The 16,060-nt window shown below is 35.4% G+C and overlaps 1 pseudogene; it reads right to left on the minus strand.

Annotated features, from left to right (window-relative positions):
* Positions 1-1,950, minus strand: LOC133851450 (pentatricopeptide repeat-containing protein At3g61360-like; annotated as a pseudogene).
* Positions 1,951-16,060: the final 14,110 nt, after the last annotated feature.

Raw genomic sequence — 16,060 nt, forward strand, 5'->3', positions numbered from 1 at the left:
TTATCTATTTGAGGCAGCAACATCAAAAGCACGCCCTATTGATAGCGGCAAAATATCTTGTAATTTCTTTATCATCTGGTTGAGCGTACTCAACTTGTCCATCTCACCTCTCTGCAGCAGAAATCTTCCCAACATCTGAGACATTGACTCACTAATATGCCTTCCTTTCTCCAAGACTTGTTTGGAGCAGTCAAATGCTTCTTGCACCCTCCCCAAAGAGCACAATCTTGTCACCAAGAGATCCAACGCATGGTCATGAGGACAATAACCTTTTTACACATGGTAATTGCAAAAATTCAAACCCAAATCAAGCTCACGATTTTCACAGAAAATTTTCATCAACATCACCACCATTCGTGTTTAGGGCACAAATTTTCTCTCAACCATCTTGTGGTATAGCTCACAAACACCCTCAATGCCATTCAACCTCTTCAATTATGAGAAAATGATATGATTGGTCATATTGTCAGGCTTAATATGTTTCTCTTCCATCTCATCCATCAAAGCAACTGCAAAATTCAGATCTTTCGATCTAACGAGCGAGCTCATCAAACAATTATAAGTACTAGAATCTGAGTGTAATTCCTCAAAGGAATTTCATCGAATATTTGCCGTGCCTTGATTGGATTTCGAACAACCCCTGCTCCATGAATCAAAGTAGTAATTGTTTCTAAGGTAGGCAAGCAATTTGCCAGTTCCATTTCCTTGAGAAGCCTCAAATCATTGCCAAAGCAACCTTTCTTACAGTAAGCATCAATTCTGATATTACAAGTTATACTATTTGGCTTAAAACTTCTTAGGACCATTTTATGATAGAATAGTTCTACTTCAGTAACATCACCTGATTCCTTGAACCCTAAGAGCAATATATTCATTGTCTTTGGGTTGGGAGGAAATTGAGAATGCATCTTTAGGAACATTGAGCATGCCTCCTTCATCTGCCTCTGTGTGTAGAATGCTTGAAGCAGTACATTGAATTCATCGGTACCAAACTTCCTACCAACAAATACATCATTCTCCATTTTTTGAAATGCCTCCAAGGTATCTTCAAAGGATTGGAACTTTGCAATTTCGAACAACAAGATACTCTTTGACTTGAGGGTGAGCAAGGAAGGATGTCTTTGTTGGATTTCTTCTATCAATTCCCAAGCTTTATAAAACTATCGCATCCGTGCAAGAATGTGAAGAGTCTTTTCAAAAGCATCTGAACTTGGACAGAACTGGGAATGATCGAGGTAAAATTTGAAGAATTCAAGCGCTTTGAGACCATTGGAGTGGGTTGCAAAGAGGTGACCAAGAACATTCTCCATAAAGGTGTTGGAAAGACAGGTGGAGGAATGAACTGGACAAGGGTAGGTTGAAGCAGTTGATCAGGAAATGGATGGTCGTTAATAATTCTAATAATCTTGTTGATGCCAAAATTGGTTTCTATGAATAGACTTGATTGGTTGGATGATTTAATAGCAACAGTGAGCAAAGAGGAAAACTTTTGAGGTAAGCAAGAAACTTGGTTAGATCCCTATCTTCTCATCTAAAGGAGCATCCTCTCTTTCTGGAGAGTTGAGTTGTGAGTGCAATGCTACAGGCACTTCTAAGCCTCCATTTGTGGAATGATCTGTCGGCTAATCAAACTCCTGAAGCTCTTAACCTAAAGATGTGAAGCTGGTATCTTACAAAATCTGCTACAAAATAAGGGGAAGCTTTTCACAGATGTGAACTTCTGATTACTATTACAATTTTTTTTTTTTTTTTAGAAGTAATAGAGATATCATTAATAGCATAAAGGCTCTCAATTACACAGTAAGTATACAAAAGAAGCTACCTAGGAGCAATTACTTTACACAATTGAAATCTTTATTTTCTAAAGAAAGAGAAATACTAATCAATTCAATTTTCAATGTTGATAATATTGCTAAATTCCAAACCTGCCCAATTTGGAGCAATATACATGTTATATTTCTATAACAAAAGGCATATGCAATGCTGTGCAAAACAAATGGAATGGAAAAATAATTTCATGTACATACAACAATAACAATTAATGTATTAATTGAAATGCAAATGGATAAAAAAAGAATGGCAATTAAAGATCTCATTAATTGTGAGAACTAAGAAGATGAGAAATTGAAATGAAGAAAAAAGTGAATAAAAGAAAACCGACACAGCCAAACAAAAAACAAGCATCAAACAATAGTATCAGAAAGCAGTGAAAATATAGAATGAAAAATTGAATACTTCTTTCCTTATTCCCAACGAGGACCAAATTAAAGATACTTAATTTTATTTGTACCTGAGCTTTCTAGTTGACTTCTTATTTTTCTTTTGCAATTCAATGTTGAATCATCTTACACCATGAAAATATTCAGCAAAATCCTAAAAATAAAGTCAAAAGAATTACACTTCTACCTTATGCAACGAAGTATTCTTTTCAAAATTTCTGTTAGGTTGGTTTAAGTGGAAATGCTACACTTGCACGAACATATTTCTAATATGTTAATGAGTTTAAACTTTGTAATCTTTTGCTGTCTGCAACTCAAATTCAGGGACCATACATTGACAGTATATTTTTCTCTTTCTTAGATTCACAATTTGTCAACAAGCGAAAAATTTAAAATTTTAAAAAATAAAAATAAAAAAACTAATGGATAAACAATTACATGGTTACACTAACTAAATTTTGGATGAATAGGTTAGACTAACTAAATAAAACCTTAGAACCACATTAGATTAAAATATGAGGAACTATAGTGAAGTAATTTCTAGTCCTCATACGAGATCTGATGAGCACGAGCTTGGCCAATAGGGGTTCCACTTGAACGGAGTTTGATGTTGAAGAGAAATGGAATGAAGTTGGAAAAGAGGGTGCAGATTCAGAAATAATGAAACAGAGAATTAGTGAGACATAGAATAAAGAAACTCTTACTAACAAATGTAGAAGATATAGATGAGAGAAAAACTGTGAACATTTAACTCTAAAAAAGAACGTCCTAATAGAGAACACATAAATATTGAGAGTTCTATTAGTATTTTATGAGATTTCTTCAAAATTTTGTATTAAGCGGAGGCCAAAAGGACGAATGCCTTTCTAATAACTATAGTTATTTTCTGTTTTAAAAAAAAAAGGCAGAAAATTGAGAGATCCATTATAAATTTTTAGGAATGTAAAAATTGAAGTGCATTGAAAATTGAAGTGCCTAGTCCTAGTGGGATTTTATCCAAATATGCTAAGCATATCTAGTTTATTGTTTTGAATAGGTCGGGGTGATTAAAACATGCAGCAAATCATTCAAATAGGAAAAACTAATTTCAACTATATGATTCTAATTAAATCCAAAAATATGGAAGGTAAAAGGTGTAATCCAAAATCCACCATAAGTTGGGCAAATTAAAAGGATTGGCATAATTGGTGTCCTTGTACAAATAATAAGAAAGATTTTTTAAAAATAAGTCACCAAACGTTTTTAGAATTGTGTGGAGGAGTTACCCTGGTGAGGCCCGAGGACCGTAAGTCATTTGAGGACATGTATTTGGAGAAACTAAGTCATTGGAGAAAGAGTGAAAGGATGTTCAAAGGTTATATATGTAGTTTATGTCTAGTAAGCGTTCACGTCTAAGATTGCTGAAGTTTCTAATAATTGTACAAATTTTTGCTGGAGGAACTCGAGATTGAATGTATTGAAGATGTTGGCATAAGTTTGCAGCCGTATGGCGATGTGGTGCAACATGGTAAGAAGCGTGATTAGTACTGTCACTCATAAGTACTTTAAGGTTACAAAAGCATACTTTAATTTGTTTGGTTTGCCCATCTGCCCGTGTTATAGAAATAAAACAATGATTAGTATTATCACTCATAAGTACACAGATTAACACCTATACAAAAGAATATTTGTCAATTGCATTGACAAATTTTCCCATATGATGTTCTCCTTTACCAAAACCATTTGTCTATATTTTTTGGAATAATCTTTCTCTTCTTTTCTTTATTACCCGCTAATTACTCTAGATGTCTTAGAAATTAGAGTAGCGTTAAGTGGTGTTGTATTTTGAATTCATGCACCAGTTGGTCATTGCATTTGCAGATTAAGAGAAGGAAGTTTAGGATGTGCAAGCTCCATGTAGCTTTCTTACTATGCAAACGAATATAAGGGAATAGATTATGATGTTATTTGTTCCTTTATGTCACGCAGACACCAATTATAGGCTCATTAAGTGCCAAGGCGTAAGTGGTTATAGTTTTTCTATGTTCATTTAGGACTTGCCTAGGGGGCTCCAGTTTTCAATGTTTTGTTTTAGGGTGTGTCATGTTTTACTATCTACATATGTAATTTCGTTTGACGTTTTAACGTTTTTGAATTCCTAAGAAACATCAAATAAGCTTTGAAAACATCAAATTCATAGAACATGCGTGCGAATAAGTTCAAAGATTAACCTAAACTCATCACAAAACTCATTATACACAACAAACAAAGCAACCACATCAAGCTTGCAAAGATAAGTCCATGAAACAATAAAAAGTTCTTACTAAGACATTTCATCAAACATATGATACACAAAATTTTCTATGGAGTTTTCTTAACAAAATTTTACAAATTCATCCAATATTTTTTTCATATCCACGCTCTAAAAACATGAGAGAGCAATTTTTTCACATGGCCATTACAAATTCAAACGAAAAACAATGAAATTTATGGACAAAGAAGTTTCCACCCATACTTGCACTTTCAAAGAAATCCACAACTAAAAATGTTTCCTGTAAAATGTTATCCTCTAGAATGACAAAGAGAGCAAACAAGTTTCATATGCGCTTCTTGTGCTATGAATAACACTTCAAAAAATTATTGAAAAAGAATAATAATAATAAAAATACCTAATAATTAAACTATTTTAGGTAGAAGGTGTAATTAAAAGAGATTATCTTTTGGGTTAAAAAAAAAAAATTTGGCAAATTAAAGGGACGTGTGGCAAGTTGGTAACTTCATGTTTTTTTTTTCTTCTTTCTGGACACCTCATTTTTTTTTTTTTTTTTTTTTTTTTTTTTTTTTTTTCTGGACGTCCTTAATCTGCGTAACCTACACGTAATAGTCTCCTTCCTCTTCAAGTAACTTTCATCCGGTGTTTTGATTTAAATAGGCTGTGTTTTTTTCTTTCTTCTTCACGTCTTCCCTAAACTGAACAGAGAGGCTTTCAAAATCCAGAGAATAATCAACAGGTATTTCTGAGTTTTTTTTAGCACACGTTTTGTTTTCTAGTTCTTTAGCTTTATTGGCATATGTATATTATTCTTTCCTTTTCTCTCCTTATCAATACTCGTACAAGTCCCAGACTTACTATAATTGTTTTTCCTCTTCTTCTTTTTCTTTCTTTTTCTTCTTCTTTCTTCTCTGTTCGTTTTCTTTTCTTCTTCTTTTTCCTTATACCGATCGGAGAGGGAGACGAGAATTTGAGATGAGGGAGAGATGGGGGGTTTGGCCGAGAGAGGGAAGAGAGGAAGGAAGAAGACCCAGCCGGTGGGCTGGCCACCGGACTGGGCAGACGAAGACGCCGGATCGGCCGGCCACGGTCCCGCGTCTGCGACGTCCCCGGAGAGCCTTTTTCCGGTGCCCATACCGTAGGAAGCCCATTTTCTTCATGGGTAAATGAAAATCTTAGTTTTTTTTTTTTCTTCATATTTAGTTAAATTTTGAAAGGATTTAGAGCAGGATCCATATGGGTAGGCCGAATGGGTTTTGGACAGAAAGTTTATTCTGTTCAGTTGGATGAGTATTGGAAGATTTTTTTTTAGTAAGTATAATTTCATGGCTTGAATTCCATTGTTGGGTTTGTCTCTGATGAAACTCTTGGAGAAGTTGTAGAGTTGTTGAAGAAATCTGTGGGTTTAGATATGTATGAAATTTTCGGTAGTTTGAGTAGTGTAAAATTTTATTATGAAAATATGGGCTCCCTGTGATGGCTGAATTTTATTATGGAAAAACTGTTTTTCTTTCAGATCCGGTTGAGTAATTGTGAGGGTGTTAGGTTTAATTTTTGGGATTTAGTTATATATGATAATTTACTTACTTGTTATATATTCATTTGTTAGTTTCAATAAGACCGGAGCTATATTACCTACATGTTTTAAAGTTCAAGTTAATTCAATATAAATATGATCAATTGTTTTGTAAATTATAGGTAGTCTCTTTAATCATAAGTAATAATAGTCAAACCATGGTTTAAAAACTGTTTTTCTTTCAGATCCGGTTGAGTAATTGTGAGGGTGTTGGGTTTAATTTTTGGGATTTAGTTATATATGATAACTTACTTACTTGTTATATATTCATTTGTTAGTTTCAATAAGACCGGAGCTATATTACCTACATGTCTTAAAGTTCAAGTTAATTCAATATAAATATGACCAATTGTTTTGTAAATTATAGGTAATCTCTTTAATCATAAGTAATAATAGTCAAACCATGGTTTATTCAGACAATACCTTGAAGCATATTGTTGAAATAACTAAATTGATGACATATGAATCAGTTAAGTTCAGTCTTAGGAATGATATTTGATTTTTATTTGGAAATGCCCTTTAAGTTTATCTCTTAATATTAGTAGAATAAATTTTAATTATTCTTTGAATGGTCTCTAAAAATAATTTTTATGGTCTAATCTAGATAAAGATATTTAAAAGGTCTGCTCAGAAAATTCAGGTAAGGGAACACAACCTAAAAACCCCCAGAAAAATTTAATAAGACTTTTCAAAAGAAAAAGTCGGGGATTTTTCCTAAGCACCTTTATTCCTTCATATAAATTGTCTCTTTAATATTTTGTCATGATATCACTCTTATTATCAAATGTGCTTGAGAAATCATGTGATTATATGATATAAAATGTATATGTGTTATATGATGACTTCATGAGGTTTTGGTATAGTTGTATTTGTGCACCATCTCATATATGTTGCATGTGCTCCATGTTAGCGAAAAAATGATGGCATCATCGTAATTATATGTGCATATAATACCCAAAGTTTTACCCCACGGCTGCATCGGGTGTTGATTCGGATTTGTGTAGGGGTAGCATGGCAACCACACCAAAAGTGTGGGCTATCGATCGGGGGGTCTTCACTTAGGAAAGTTCCTAACCCAACGGCTCTTCTCTGTGACGACAGGATGAGCGTTTTGGTCCTTCGGGATCGGTCCCTGTGGATATGCCAAACGTAACGTGCGCCGCCCACGGTTAAATAGCAGAGGTGGGCCGGTGGAGGGTAAAACTTACACACTGCATAAATGATTCATGCACCATTTACTATGCATTTGATCTAATTATATTTTATTTAACTGTTTCTTTACTTGCTAAATTACTTGAACTCTATTTAGAATTCTTGAAAAGAAAATTACACTTTTATTGTTGTGATTTCCTTACTGAGTTGTCGAATTCACCCATTTTCCTCATAACTTTTTTCAGATGAAGGTATACATTATTGTAATGAGAGGGGAGTTCCAGTGGGACTCCTTGTCGTTAGCGATCCTCATATTTGGCCCTATCAGTGGGAAACTTGGACCCACTGTTCAGTGGATTAGCAGGAGATAGTAGCAGTTTAGCTCCTGGGGACTCCTTCGTGGACATGGACTGTAGAGCTAGAAGATCACAATAGTACAGTTTTATTTTGTTATGGAAACTGTACACATTACTGTCCTTTAACTTAGGTGGTTATCTAGCAATGTTGATTGCTAGCTTTTGTGTTACCACTTTACTTTTGAGTTGTAAATAACTTTGAACCCTAGTGTAACAATTTTGATACTGCTATTAGTATAACTAGTACTATTACTCGTGTATTGAAACTCTCCGTCTTAATTTTTTTACATAAACTCACTTAGTTCGCGTTTCCCTTATTTCCCAAAACGGGGGCGTGACACTATGAGAGAGAGGAAATTGATCTTGGTGAAAGAGACTATCCTTGTGCTTTGTGTGTGTGTGTGTGTGTGTGTGTGTGTGTGTATGTGAGAGAGAGAGAGAGAGAGAGAGAGAGAGAGAGAGAGAGATTGTGCTGTGAGATGGAGAGAGTGAATAAACAAAGATAAAGGTGGAAGTATTGAGACGTGGGAATGCAGTACCGCGCGAGTTTCAAAATATTTTGTTTGTGTTATTTTTTTAAAAAACAACGTACGTGGATAATTAATTCATTTTTTACACTATAAACAACGTCAATACAACCACTGTCTTTATTCACATCATTTACACAAACAAAAACGACTTGAATTATTCACGTCCTTTTAAGAAAGGTTGTGAATAATTGACGTCGTTTATTCTAAAAAATGACTTAATATAGTCTTTTATGGCAAAAATGACTTTAGATTTTTAAACTTTGTTATGTCGTTTAAAAAAAAAAACGACATCAACTCACAAAATTAATGACTCTTTTTTAAAACAACCCAAAAAAAAAAAAAACGACATAAAATCCCTGCTTTTTTGCAGTGCGCCTATGGCACTTAGATAGCGAGCAAAGATGAGACATTTGTTTCCCTTAATGCTTATATGTAGCACATAGAATTGGTTGACAAAGATATATGTTGCCTTAGTTAAGGTAAGATGAGGTCCATATTTTTGTTAAGATTGTTTATGGATAGCCCACAATCTATGTAGCCTGTAATTTGTCAGATGTAAGATCTTAATTTGGCTCTTGAGGTGGCGAGCAAATGAAGGACTCGGGTTAGGTGCTTGGGTAGCAACTAAACTAAGATGTGTATAGTTTTCTGAGTTTAGACATATGCTTATTTGAAAAGAGAACTCCATAGTAACATCTATTTTATACTACATGTGCTTGTAAGCTTGTTCTACCAACAGAGGAGATGAGTGAATCGATCCATGCTCATCACCTTGTGAGTCCTATAGGTCATTGTTAATGATCTTATTTATGCCTTACGTAACCTTTGGCCATGTCATGAAGTTGAAGTTTTAGTGTCTGCTACGTTAGCATGTTGTATATGACCATGTATGATGTGGTCTAAATGGGTATTGCTGGAAAAGAGACTGGACCGAAATTGACTGACATGAGGGTGAAGGAAACACTATTTGGTAATACATATGTATTGTGTTTGTACTCACTGCCGGCAGGTTATGTAGCTTCTTGGATGTTGCAACATAACCGTGGGTACATCACGTTTTGGAGAGGTTAAGCATTGCTTTGAGATATTTGACTCGATGGGGATTAAAGATGTTTAATCTGATGTGACTAAATGAGTTGGGACACTTAGAAAGATGTTGCTATGCTGGTCTTTACAAGATTTAGTATAGTGCTCCAACCTTTTTCTGCATATGTACTTAGTGGTCGCATAGTCTATTTAACGATATGAACATAATTGAAAACAGATAGAGAGATACATGGTTGGGATGTGCCTATTGTGTGTGTGGGGGAGATGAAACCGTTTTAGGCCATCAATGGGCCGTAACATAACCTTTGCTCAAGGAGTTAATCCTCCGCAAGGCAATTAAGAGGGTCATGCGCTATGCATGCACTAAATAACAAAATAAAGAGGCTTGAGGCATAAAAATGTATGCTTCAGGGCTGCTGTCTCGGTACATGTGTGTGGGAAATCTTACCGTCTTGTGTGAGTGAAAATATTCCCTCTCTTTGGTTTTGAAGTTTGTGGAATGTAATTTTTTGCTTTATTTGTAGTGCATTTTATTTTGTCTAACCTCGTGTTTGGAAGCATTCTTAATTGGTCTTCCATTCTCTTTTCCTTTTGGATTAAGAATGGGAAAGACCCTCTTCTTGTACCCTCACACAAGACCCTCTTTGGTTGCCCAACCCTTGCCTGGTGGTGTTGGGCCTGCTTTTTCGTATCCGTTTGGCGTTGGGGGGGGGGGGGGGGGGGGGTTCCTCCCTCTTTTCAGTGGGTTTTGTTTCCATCGAGGCTGTTCTCCTCAATGTATGGGTGTTCTCCCCAGTTTTTAACTGGTATGTCTTGGAGGGACCAGCAATCTTCTTGGGTCTTTGAGGTGGGTGAATCTTCGAAGGGGGATGATCCTGAGATAGGGGTTGTTGTATACCCTAGGGTAGTGCAAGATGCTAGGTCGTGTTTTTGCAGGTTGAGGGTTTCTTTCAAGGGGTTTGAGAAGGGTTTTCTGGACTTCTTAACTTTAGTTGATAAGGGGTAGCACTCTCTCTGCTTATAAGAAAAAAGGGAAAACAGAGGTCAAAAATCTAAAATACTCGATCAATTTCGATACTAGGGGTGTTGGTTCTAGCCGGGTTAGAGACAAGAGATTTGGGGTTTAATGTAGCATTTCTTTTGTCTTTTGGGTTTTTTCGGGTGTTCTTCTTTTGTTTTCTATTTTTCTTTTGTTTTGGTGTCCTTCTTGTATACTTCATGTATGCTTAAGGGCGCATTTACGATTTTTTAATGCTATTTCTTTTCTTACCTATAAAATAATAATAATAATAATAATAATCACCTTCTCATTTATAGTGAGTATACTAGTGATATCTGGCACTTGGTTCTCAAGTTATTTGGGGTTTCATGGGCAAAGCCTAGTAACATCCTAGAGTTACTTCTTTGTTGGAAGTTCCAAGGGACGGGACATTCCAAAAAGGCAATCTGGAAGGTTATTGTTGTTTTCTTAATGTTGAGCATTTGAAGAGAAAGGAATATGTGCCTTTTTGAGGACTGCGAGTCCAACGTGCTTTCTCCAAAATCTTCTTTTCTTAGATCTCTTTTGGATTGGGTTGTTGTACGTGTTCCTAACTTTTTCTCATACGATCTAGTAAATCTGGCTCTTTTGTATACTATTTGTGTATGAGGGTTCTTTCCTTTTCTTTTAATAAAATTATTATTTAAAAAAACTAATAATAAAATTAAAAAAATAAAATAAAATTCTTCATGTTGATAATCATCCCCCTCAATTTTGTTGCCATCTTGAGAAGGATCCTCTCTTTGAGCTTCAATCATACCGCGGCTAGTTGTTGATCAAATGCAGGGTTCACAAGGCTGATTCTTTCTCCTTGGTGGAATCTTGCAATTCCTTAGAGAAAATAACCCCAAATCCCCACTCAATTCCAACGGACCAGAACTTGCTCTGATACCAACTGATGCAATTCTGAATATGAATGAGAGAAAAATGGAGTTTAAGAAGGGCAATTAGAGACCTTGTTAAAGCTATCAATTTAGCAAGAACCCCCAAACTCAATCCCTAAGCAAAAGGGAGAGAAAAGCCACAAACATTGGCTGAAAGTTGATTCAATTCTCTGGAAAAAATTGTTATTACAGCTTCAGAAAACTCTTAAATAAGACAGTAAGTTGCCGGCCTAGCTAAGACGCGATCACAACCACTAATTCAAATCTAATCTTTGTCCTACAGTGGTCACATGCCTAATTAAAAAGTCAGATGACTTGTTACATAAAAATTAAAAGACTTAATGTAAGGAAATACTTAAGTCCAAGGCACAAACAGCTAACATCAACCAAGATTGATCATATAATCAACCTTATGGACGACTAGGCTTTGTTTTAGTGTTCCTCTTCGGATATCAAGTGTTTGTAAAAAGTCCTCTTCCATACGCTTTGCATCACAGTGCTAGAGTTTTTTTTTTTTGGTAGAGGCTACTTTTTCTCATTTCCAGCAGGCCTTATTACAGGGATTTACGTTTGCTAGAGATCTTTTTCCCTCTTTGAGTTGTAAAAAGTGGGTGCCTACTATGCCCCATTGTAGATAGATATATGCACTAACCAAGGCTGTGGATAGATATGTCATGTCATAATGGCATAGCTACAGGGAAGATGTAAAGGCAGGTAGCAATTTTTATACGGATTCCTTCTTGTGGTCAGCTATACGATTCTCTTTTTCTGTGTCCAGCACTATCTTGGTTGTTTCCTTTGTGAAATCAGTGGTTATGACAGGCAAGTGAAGTTTCTATCTTGTGAGTTGTGTCATAAAATAAATATCATGCCATTCAACCTACAGAATCAATTAGACTGGATACAGAATCAATTCCTTGAATGAATAATTTTTAAGACTCCAATTTTGTTGACTTGAGAATCAATTGCATGAACAAATACCAATCTTGCTCTCATGTGAAGTTACTTCTCTATCAATTTTTTTTTTTTTTTGCTTAATCCGTAAAAAGAAATAAACACATGTCCTAACAATTTGCTTTAGATCAATCACTTTGGAGACGTGTGTCCAGCTAAATAGACAGTAAAATTATTATTTATTTAAAAAATTTACACATATGGAAAAGACTCAATTTAAAGGCTCGAGATGATGTAATAACACACTGGCAATTGCCACCTGTTGATAATTTGAAAGTTAACTATAATTTCACCGGCTTGTCAGGTGTAACGTGGCGTTCGGTCTGGGTCTCGTGAAAGACAGCGAGCCAGTGTTCTGCATATCTTTCCCATTTTTCAAAAGATTTCCAAATGAATAGATGCATCGTGACACGGGTTGAAGCGTTATGGCATGTCATGGTGTCCACTCGGGATTCAAATTTTTTTATTCACCTCATGAAACAACTATAAGCAAGATTGGCCCAAAATCATGAATTGGAGCCACTTAATCACTTATCTAAAACCAAATAATTACGAGACGTGTTTGATATCATTTTTTTTTTTCATCATTTAATTTATTTATTTTTTTGGGTGAATTTACCATGTAAGTCTTACACATTCAATAGTATATTTGCACAGTGACAGAGCCACTTATAGGCCAGCAAGGGCCATGGCCCCTGCAATTGTTAAAATATATATATATTCCTAGGGAGCTCATCCCATGCAAGAATTAAGGGCTCCTACAGATTTTTTTTGCCCATTCGAAATGAACTCGTACAAAAAGTTCACAAAACTTTGCTTGTTTCACTCTTTTATTGAAAAGTTTAAACCTTACGTTAAAAAAAAAAAAAAAAAAAAAAAAAAAAATTGAAGATATGATATGGTGTAAACAAAGTCTGACTAGCATAAAAAAAAAAAAAGAGTTTGCAGTAAGACTGGATACAGAATCAATTCCTTGAATGAAGCTGAACCAAATAATTTTTAAGACTCCAATTTTGTTGACTTGAGAATCAATTGCATGAACAAATACCAATCTTGCTCCCCATAATTTGTCTCATTTGGAAAAGGAAACAGACATTTTATGGAGCATTTTTCGTCTGTTCTCTCAAAGTCACCTTTGTATTATTTTGCTTTGAACTTTTCATACAGGATTCAAATTTTTATTTTTTTTATTCTGGGACACAAACGAAATTTGAAAAGGCATTCGTCATGAGATGAGAGTCCAAAAACAATGCTTATTCTATCAATTGGATCCTTTGTTTACATAGACTAAAGAATCTAGGCATACCTATTTCTTCATATTTCATATACTCAGTATGTTGTATGTTTGATAAGAAGATTCAGAATGAATCTATATAATTAAAAACCTTTCATTTGAACATTGAAATTTTATCTCCCATATTTTCATATTCAGTAATATAAAATGTTATTAAGCATGATGGAAACCAATTATATTGCTTCTTTTCATCGCTCAGGAAAATATTGATTCTTTTCATCTTATAACTGCATGTGTATCATCTTTGATGTTGTCAATGTCTTTACCTGCTCGAGTGATTTCTGCTTACTCTTGCATGCTCAACAGAGAGAAGTGTATACCATTACCATGCACTTCATGCAAACGGCCCCATGGTTGGGCTTGCTTCCTGGTGCAGATGGGCAGATAGATATTGCATTCTCAAGATGGTAGAGATAGCCCTATTGTCAACCTTTTTAAAGCTGCCACTACTGCTATAGTGTCAAACCCTAGGTGTCCAAATCCAACATCTTTCCACACCATATCAAAACAGGCAGAAGCTGCAGGTCTGCAATTGCACATCTTCCAATCTTGCTGTTATTTATCCCTGTTTATGTGCAGGTAAAACAGAACTTATGCCAGTTATATTATATACATATATGCATTCAGAAGCAACCTTAAAAGACAAAATTGGAACCATTTGAAAGCAAGCTTGGAAAAATGGTCAGAAGCCAACAAATAGATGAATGAAGCATATTACTTATCAAAAAAAAGTTTATCACAAAATAGCTGGAAGAAGTTGATGAATAAGAAAGATGAAGAGTGATGGGGTTGAGAGGAGGATGTAGGTGGGGTATGAAAGGTAAATTTGAAGCAAATCACTAAGATTCTGTTGTGGTGAGAACTGCTCTGGGCTTTTAAACGTTGTCCTTAATAACTTTAATTGCTCTTCCAGGATAAAAGCCATTAGAGAAATGCCCCAAAAACCTCCAAAAAGACTTCGTTTCTAAACTTACTATTTGCTTTGTTTCACACTTGCTGCTCATGATAATCCAGAAATTTTGCAAATGTCACTTTAAAAAGCTTACACTTTCTTTCTAGTTGTACGCTGTTCCACCGAGTTTTTTCCCATATCATGACCTGGAGGTAGATTTGTTTGAGATGTTATGTCATTCTTTAAATGTGTATAACTTCATTAAGGATGCATATAAAATTTATGCCAAATTCATGACTACATATCTTTGAGAACAGCAATGAAGCTATTCAAAATAAGAATTTTTGTATGCAAAACTACTAATATGCCAACTTGTGACATACATCACGACAAAGGATGTCAAGGATTGCGTCGATTGGGATTATGATGACATTGCGTGTTTGTTGAGTCTTATATTGGGGCATGGTCTAGGTCGATCTAGGCCATGTGAACCAATATGGAGAGCCCCCAGTAGTGACTGATCTTTTTGGGGTATTCTACCAATGTGGCATCCCATAAGTGGGTCATGGCACAACTTGTTGAAACTCTGCCTAATTAGTGTGCTGAGAATAAAGATGCTTTGCTGGCCAATAATATAGGTGTTTCAGGTGATGATATTGTGTTGGAGCCTCAGATTGATGTGGACGTTTATTATTGGGAATTGAATTTGGTGAGTTTCTTGCTTTTTGTATTGGGTGAGGCTGCAAGTTGATAAGGGAGCGAGGATTGTATTGCTTGAAGGCTATCCAGGAATCAGAATTTTGAGCATAACAATATAATATGGTGGTTTGGGCTTGATATACATTTTTCGGCCACTTCTTAACAACATGGTACCAAAATCTGGTTGTCCATTTCTTCATTGGTTCAAGTCTTGATGACCTTGATTCATACTGTTTGTGCAAACGCATCCTTCGTGTTCATTGCATGGTTTACTTATTCAATCTATTACCCTGAACGAAAAATTGATAAAGTCAGGCCAGCCGCTCTCTAAATTTTACTTTCAGTACTGGTTTAGTTTAGACGGTTTATAGGAGAGAGACAATATCAAGTAACCACCTACTAAAAAGAAGGAAAAAGAATAGGGGCCTACACCTCATATATCCTGGACACAAGACTTGTCCAAGTTTGGCCCTGGTCCAATGTCCATATGTAATTCTCATTGCGAATGTGCAGTTGAGAAACAAAACCAAGAGGTAAATTTGAAGCAAATCATGAAGTGCTGGGTGATTCAATAGCTTGGGGTGGCTGCACCATAATATACTTGCTTGGGCAACAGCTGCATTTTGAGCTTTCTGATTTTTCATATCAGGGTCCTCAATGTTGCCGTAGTGGAGGCTTCATCAATAACTCAGACACAGAATTCCTAATTTTGTCCAGGTAAATATATTTTCATTTTGCTCCTACTGTTGCACTAGTAGCCACCCTAGACAACTTGAGATGGAGGTTTGTGTAGCCAAAATATTTATCGAAACACTTTTCTATAGTTATATTGATGTGTCTGTATGGGTTTGCGATTTTAAAAGTATAATTTGAAAACGCGATTTTTAAAAATGCAGTTAAGTGTTTGGTATAATTGTAGTTTGACTTTTAAAACCGCAGTGTAGCATTTAAAATCATGTGCTTTTAAAAATACACCACATGCTTATGATTTAAAAACGCATTCTAGCTTTCTTTGATGGTGTTCATGTTTCTGTTAAACTAGGGATGGGACAAACTGTAGGAAGCAATGAAGAAAGCGAGGAGGTTAAACAATCACATGTTCTCCATGCTAAAAGCACGTTGCCCTCTTGAGGACAAGACAACTTGTGCTATCAAGCAAAGCGGTGT

The sequence above is a fragment of the Alnus glutinosa genome, chromosome 12, assembly GCF_958979055.1.
Source record: "Alnus glutinosa chromosome 12, dhAlnGlut1.1, whole genome shotgun sequence".
In the NCBI taxonomy this organism is placed as follows: Eukaryota; Viridiplantae; Streptophyta; class Magnoliopsida; order Fagales; family Betulaceae; genus Alnus; species Alnus glutinosa.